The sequence below is a fragment of the Hylobates moloch genome, unplaced genomic scaffold, assembly GCF_009828535.3.
Source record: "Hylobates moloch isolate HMO894 unplaced genomic scaffold, HMol_V3 SCAFFOLD_3, whole genome shotgun sequence".
NCBI lineage: Eukaryota > Metazoa > Chordata > Mammalia > Primates > Hylobatidae > Hylobates > Hylobates moloch.
Window position 1 is genome coordinate 86181040 of NW_026652278.1, and position 7956 is coordinate 86188995.

Genomic DNA, 7956 nt, shown 5'->3' on the forward strand with positions numbered 1-7956 from the left:
TGCTGGGAAAAACTGAGCACCTTTTCCCAGTGGGACCAAGTTTGGGACATGGCTGATCCTGCAGCATCTGGACGAGCAGCAAGAGCTGGGAGACAGTGGAGCAGTGGAAGATCTGAAGCTAAGAGTCTCAAGGTGGGCTGGTGAGCGATCTCACAGCTGGGAAAGTCTTGCAGACCCAAGACAAGGAGTCCCTACTTTCCTTCTTTGATTTAGAAACTTTTGTGAAGGGAGATAGCTGTGTGAAGACATGGGAGAAACCAACCCTTTACTTAAATTCTATAGGTTTAAGGTTTATTATGGTTTGTGTTGATCAAAACTCTTTATAGCCTATACCTAGAGTACTCAAACCCAGAGAGACAGAAAGTAGAATTGGTGGTTACCAGGGGCTAGGGATGGGAGAGAATGGGGAGTCTGTGTTTAATAGAGACAGAGTTTCTGTCTGAGATGATGGAAAAGTTCTGGAGATAGATGGTGATGAGGTTGTACAACAATGTGAATGTACAAACTTTACATTATGTACATCTTACCACAATAAAAAAAATCTTTCAAAATATAAACCAGAAAAAAACCTCTTTATAATCTCTTTCAAGTGAGGAATTACCAAGTGCTCAACAGGCTGCTTAGAATGGGAGGCAGAGGTGAGGGGCAATGCCAGGCACATGACCCGCTTTGTACACTTACGATTGCTGTTATTTATTGAGTGTCTACCCTCTCTTCCAGCTCCTACACTAAGCACTTTACATGTACTCATTCTAATCCCAAAAAAGAGAAAAGGAAAGATAAACAGGAGCCTGCAAGGCTGCGAGGTGCATCATATTTCCCACATTTTACAGAATCAACTTAGTGTCCTTGTGGTAAGAGTGTTTCTGGTGAGATGGTAAAGTCGTGTGTTTGTGAATTGTACATCATTCAATTCAATTCTTTTGGAGTTAATGATTCTACAAGAAAATATAGTCGAACTAGACATTCACTTGCAGTGGAGCTCCGCTGGGGTCCCTAACTCTTAGTAACAGAGCTGCCCCCTCCCCTTCCCCTCACGCCCAGAGTCCTAGTAACAGAGTTGCCCGCGGAGAGGCTGCTGCTCTCAGGCCCTGGTCAGGGTGTTGGATGTGAGTTTGCTAAGTCCTTCCTCCACGTAGGATAACCGAGAATTTCCAGAATTTTTACCTAAATTGGAACTGGCACACAAAGCATAAAGTCTGGCAAAAGAGGACTAAGCAGATACATGTGAAACTACCACAGTCAAACAGCCTCTAGTGGCACAGCTGTGGGACATCGATGCACTTGTCAATGGTGGGAACTGGACAGGAGGCTGCAGGCCACTGCACTGTCCTAAGGTCACTCAGGACAAGGCCAGTTCCCAATTTGTTTCACTGTGAGACGGCTGCGCGGTCAGAGCCCAGACACCATCACCAGCCTCCCGAACTTGGATTCAGCTCCACATGGTGTCACCCTGGGTAAAGGATGTACATCTCTGTGTGCCTGGGTTTGTCACCTGGCAGCATGGATGCTCAGGCGACTGACCTGTCAGGACAGCAGCAAATGAACTGAAGCTGGGGGAGCGCGCAGGCTGGTGCCCTGTGGAGCTCTGGGGCAGAAGGCCCTCACCAGGGGTGCCCAGAGCCGGGGTCTGTGCGCCGCGGGCTGGGTCCAGGTCACAGGCACTGGGTGAACAGAGTGAGAAGACAAAATGAGGATGTACTCCTTAGATGCTCACGAAAAGCCTTCTTCCCCTTAGTTGGGAACGACCCCCCCGGACACTAGTCCCAGGCCGCACCTGGACTCAGCCACAGGCAACTCAGAGAAACGCGAGCCCGGGGGCCTCGGGAGGGCCTCGGGGGTGGGTGGGGGTGAGGGGAGCCTCGGGAGGGCCATGGGTGGTGAGAGGGGGCTCTGGAGGGTCTGGAGACCGCTGAAGGCAGGCGATGACGCAGGCCCAGCGCACGTGTCCCGGGGCTCCTGTCTAGGCCCATGGAAGCTCCACGTGGGTTTCTTTGTACCCATATCACACTTAACTGTATTTCTTCTTCTTTCTTTTCCTCCCCCAGCAGCTCTAAGCGCCCTACAGCTTGCATGGAAAGGCAACAGGGACTTCCCTTTTGCACTGCCTGCGGGTACCACTGTTCCAGCCCTGAGGGGACAAGGGGACGCTGCGCTGTGGGGAAGTCCTGGTGGCAGGAGGTGGCGGGGCTCCTGGAGGAGGTGCTGGGATGCGCTGCTGCCTCTGCTGAGAAAGGTCCTAAGGACGCAGCCCGCCCTTTCCCCGAGCTGCGAAGAAGCCCCATGGGGAAGACCCGCAGGGTCTCTGGGAGGGAAGAACAGGGGAGCCTGGAGTCTCAGGGCTGCCGGGCGCAGAGGCGCTCAAGATGGCGAACGTCCCCAGCCTGCCCTCCCTGCTCACTGCAGGCTCGCGCGCCTGCTCTGCTCTGGGCCTCCCCTCAGCCCTGGCCTCCAGGCAGTTTCCTTTCTGCCAGGTAGATTCTGTGCGGCTTCATTTATTCAGAATCTGGATCAACAAATGAACACTCGGGTAGGAAAGGGGTGTTTGGCCTACTCCAAAATCGACCACATAGTTGGAAGTAAAGCACTCTTCAGCAAATGTAAAAGAACAGAAATTATAACAAACTGTCTCTCAGACCACAGTGCAATCAAACTAGAATTCAGGATTAAGAAATTCACTCAAAACCACTCAACTACATGGAAACTGAACAACCTGCTCCTGAATAACTACTGGGTAAATAATGAAATGAAGGCAGAAATAAAGATGTCCTTTTAAACCAATGAGAACAAAGACACAACATATCAGAATCTCTGGGACACATTCAAAGCAGTGTGTAGAAGGAAATTTATAGCACTAAATGCCCACAAGAGAAAGCAGGAAAGATCTAAAATCGACACCCTAACATCACAATTAAAAGAACTAGAAAAGCAAGAGCAAACACATTCAAGAGCTAGCAGAAGGCAAGAAATAACTAAGATCAGAGCAGAACTGAAGGAAATAGAGACACAAAAAACCCTTCAAAAAATCAATGAATCCAGGAGCTGGTTTTTTGAAATGATCAACAAAATTGATAGACCGCTTGCAAGACTAATGAAGAAAAGAGAGAAGAATCAAATAGATGCAATAAAAAATGATAAAGGGGATATCACCACCGATCCCACAGAAATACAAACTACCATCAGAGAATACTACAAACACCTCTACACAAATAAACTAGAAAATCTAGAAGAAATGGATAAATTCCTCGACACATACATCCTCCCAAGACTAAACCAGGAAGAAGTTGAATCTCTGAATAGACCAATGACAGGCTCTGAAATTGAGGCAATAATCAATAGCTTACCAACCAAAAAAAGTCCAGGACCACATGGATTCACAGCCGAATTCTACCAGAGATACAAAGAGGAGCTGGTACCATTCCTTCTGAAACTATTCCAATCAATAGAAAAAGAGGGAATCCTCCCTAACTCATTTTATGAGGCCAGCATCATCCTGATACCAAAGCCTGGCAGAGACACAACCAAAAAAGAGAATTTTAGACCAATATCCTTGATGAACATTGATGCAAAAATCCTCAATAAAATACTGGCAAACCGAATCCAGCAGCACATCAAAAAGCTTATTCACCATGATCAAGTGGGCTTCATCCCTGGGATGCAAGGCCGGTTCAACATACGCAAATCAATAAATGTAATCCAGCATATAAACAGAACCAAAGACAAAAACCACATGATTATCTCAATAGATGCAGAAAAGGCCTTTCACAAAATTCAAGAACTCTTCATGCTAAAAATTCTCAATAAATTAGGTATTGACAGGACGTATCTCAAAACAATAAGAGCTATCTATGACAAACCCACAGCCAACATCATACTGAATGGGCAAAAACTGGAAGCATTCCCATTGAAAATGGGCACAAGACAGGGATGCCCTCTCTCACCACTCCTATTCAACATAGTGTTGGAAGTCCTGGCCAGGGCAATCAGGCAGGAGAAGGAAATAAAGGGTATTCAATTAGGAAAAGAGGAAGTCAAATTGTCCCTGTTTGCAGATGACATGATTGTATATCTAGAAAACTCCATAATCTCAGCCCAAAATCTCCTCAAGCTGATAAGCAACTTCAGCAAAGTCTCAGGATATAAAATCAATGTACGAAAATCGCAAGCATTCTTATACACCAATAACAGACAGAGAGCCAAATCATGAGTGAACTCCCATTCATAATTGCTTCAAAGAGAATAAAATACCTAGGAATCCAACTTACAAGGGATGTGAAGGACCTCTTCAAGGAGAACTAGAAACCACTGCTCAATGAAATAAAAGAGGATACAAACAAATGGAAGAACATTCCATGCTCATGGGTAGGAAGAATCAATATCCTGAAAATGGCCATACTGCCCAAGGTAATTTATAGATTCAATGCCATCCCCATCAAGCTACCAATGACTTTCTTCACAGAATTGGGAAAAACTACTTTAAAGTTCATATAGAACTAAAAAAGAGCCCTTATTTCCAAGTCAATCCTAAGCCAAAAGAACAAAGCTGGAGACATCATGCTACCTGACTTCAAACTATACTACAAGGCTACAGTAACCAAAACAGCATGGTACTGGTACCAAAACAGAGATATAGACCAATGGAACAGAACAGAGCTCTCAGAAATAATGCCGCATATCTACAACTATCTGATCTTTGACAAACCTGACAAAAACAAGCAACGGGGAAAGGACTCCCTATCTAATAAATGGTGCTGGGAAAACTGGCTAGCCATATGGAGAAAGCTGAAACTGGATCCCTTCCTTACACCTTATACAAAAATTAATTCAAGATGGATTAAAGACTTAAATGTTAGACCTAAAACCATAAAAACCCTAGAAGAAAACCTAGGCAATACCATTCAGGACATAGGCATGGGCAAGGACTTCATGTCTAAAACACCAAAAGCAATGGCAACAAAAGCCAAAATTGACAAATGGGATCTAATTAAACTAAAGAGCTTCTGCACAGCAAAAGAAACTACCATCAGAGTGAACAGGCAACCTACAGAATGGGAGAAAATTTTTGCAACCTACTCATCTGACAAAGGGCTAATATCCAGAATCTACAATGAACTCAAACAAATTTACAAGAAAAAAACAAACAACCCCATCAAAAAGTGGGCAAAGGACGTGAACAGACACTTCTCAAAAGAAGATATTTATGCAGCCAAAAAACACATGAAAAAATGCTCATCATCACTGGCCATCAGAGAAATGCAAATCAAAACCACAATGAGATACCATCTCACACCAGTTAGAATGGCCATCATTAAAAAGTCAGGAAACAACAGGTGCTGGAGAGGACGTGGAGAAATACGAACACTTTTACACTGTTGATGGGACTGTAAACTAGTTCAACCATTGTGGAAGTCAGTGTGGCTATTCCTCAGGGATCTAGAACTAGAAATACCATTTGACCCAGCCATCCCATTACTGGGTATACACCCAAAGGATTATAAATCATGCTGTTATAAAGACACATGCACATGTATGTTTATAGCAGCAGTATTCACAATAGCAAAGAGTTGGAACCAACCCAAATGTCCAACAACGATAGACTGGATTAAGAAAATGTGGCATGTATACACCATGGAATACTATGTAGCCATAAAAAATGATGAGTTCATGTCCTTTGTAGGGACATGGATGAAACTGGAAACCATCATTCTCAGCAAACTATCACAAGGACAAAAAACCAAACATCACATGTTCTCACTCATAGGTGGGAATTGAACAATGAGAACTCATGGACACAGGAAGGGGAACATCACACACCGGGGACTGTTGTGGGGCAGGGGATGGGGGAGGAATAGCATGAGGAGATATACCTAATGCTAAATGACGAGTTAATGGGTGCAGCACACCAACATGGCACATGTATACATATGTAACAAACCTGCACATTGTGCACATGTACCCTAAAACTTAAAGTATAATAATAATAAAATTTTTTTTAAAAGGGGGTGTTTGGAAGGGTGGAGAGGTTTCCAAGCAGGCGCCCACCTGAGGGCCCCCCGAGGGGAAACAAAGGGGACTTAAAGCCAGGTTTCCAGCTCGGCCACCCCTTCCTTTTTTTGACTTTTTTCTTTTTTTTTTAAAGAAATATAAACAAAGAGCTTGAATTATTTTGAAATAACTATTGGTAGCTGGACTGTGTTCTCTTGACCACAGCATTGCTCTGGGACTGAACCGCGTGGGTCTCTGCTCTTCCTAAGTGTTACATAAGAATAGTGAACCCATGAGGTCAGCTTTTAAACCAGTTTCTTCCCATAACCTCCTGGACCAAGGCCCAAGCAAGGCCGAGAGGAGCTCAAGGTCCCACTCTCACCAGGACGGGCCTCTGTCTCTAGCTGGCAGGAGGTGATGAATGTCACCCAGTAATTTAAGGTTGTTCATGTTTGTGTAGAAAAGCCAAGCACAGGCCCATGTTCTAGAGGATTGCTTGTGGCAGGCAGAAGGCCATCAAAGGCAAACCCAAACATATGTCTTTTGAAGCTAATGGAGCAGGTCAGCTTGGTGAAAAATAGATTAACAGTAGCATTTGGAACAAAACTTTCAGCATAGTGCTTGCCCGAGAGGACTTACAGCCCTTTAAAACTGACAGTGGGACCAGGCACCATGGCTCACAACTGTAATCCCAGCACTTTGGGAGGCTGAGGCGGGTAAATCACTTGAGTCCAGGAGTTTGAGACCAGCCTGGGCGACATAGTGAAAACCCACCACTACCAAAAATACAAAGAGTAGCCGGGCATGGTGGCGCTCACCTGTAATCCCAGCTACTTGGAGGCCGAGGCATGAGAATTGCTTGAACCTGGGAGGCAGAGGTTGCAGTGAGCCAAAATCCTGCCACTGCACTGCAGCCTGGATGACAGTGAGACTCTGTCTCAAAAATAAAATAAAACAAATAACATTGCTGCTGGGTGGGACTGTAGACAAGGCAAAGACATGTCTATACAGTTCCAACCAAGAGTAAGGCAATTACAAAAATCCACTTTTGCATACCTAAGGGCATTGCCTAGATATTTGGAATCATATATCTGGTTAATTTGAGTTTTTTCAAAGAAAGCAGGTAAACATAGCCAAATTTTATAATGAAGTAAATTTTCAATCTCTTGTTAACCTTAACTCTTTCATAGTCTGAATAGACCATATTCACAGTGATCTGAGAGCCAGACATTTTAAATAAAATCATAGGAATCATGTTCTCTGTTTATGTCACAATTACACTAAGCCAGCAGTCCCCAACCTTTTTGGCACCAGGGACCAGTTTCATGAAAGACAATTTTTCCACAGGCAGGGTGTATGGGTCAGGATGAAACAGTTCCACCTCAGATCATCAGGCATTGGTTAGATTCTTATAAAGAACGTGCAGCCTAGATCCCTCATATGCGCAGTTCACAATAGGGTTCGTGCTCCTATGAAAATCTAATGCCACTACTGATCTGACAGGAAGCAGAGCTCATGTGGCAATGCTCACTCACGACTCACCTCGTGCTGTGCATCCCAGTTCCTAACAGGCCACAGACCAGTATCAGCCCGTAGGTTGCGGACCCCTGCTCTAAGTAGTCCAAAATGGCTTACCAAATGCAGCCTTCCAAATATGCCAGATATTCTTACTGTGTGCTAAAATTTCTTTTTTATAAAAGTCAGTTAGTAAATAAAGTTATAAAAACAAAAGACACATATAATATAATGTAAAATATAATCCAAATCATGACTCCTTCCGTATGACTTTCTAAAATGTAATATTTTTCTTGGAAAATGTCACAACTTGTAAGTGTGGCAAAAACTCACTAGAAACAGCATTCTGAGTACTCCAGTGACAACATTGTTAAAACACTCTGAGTCCATGCATTTAATATTCTATATTAAGGCCTCTCTACTCCCATAATTTCCCCTACATAGCACTATGAAGTC

The 7956-nt window shown here is 44.2% G+C and overlaps 1 pseudogene; it reads left to right on the forward strand.

The window, feature by feature from the left end:
• The first annotated feature begins 1503 nt into the window (after positions 1-1503).
• Positions 1504-6078, forward strand: LOC116480872 (uncharacterized; annotated as a pseudogene).
• The last annotated feature ends 1878 nt before the right edge of the window (positions 6079-7956 follow it).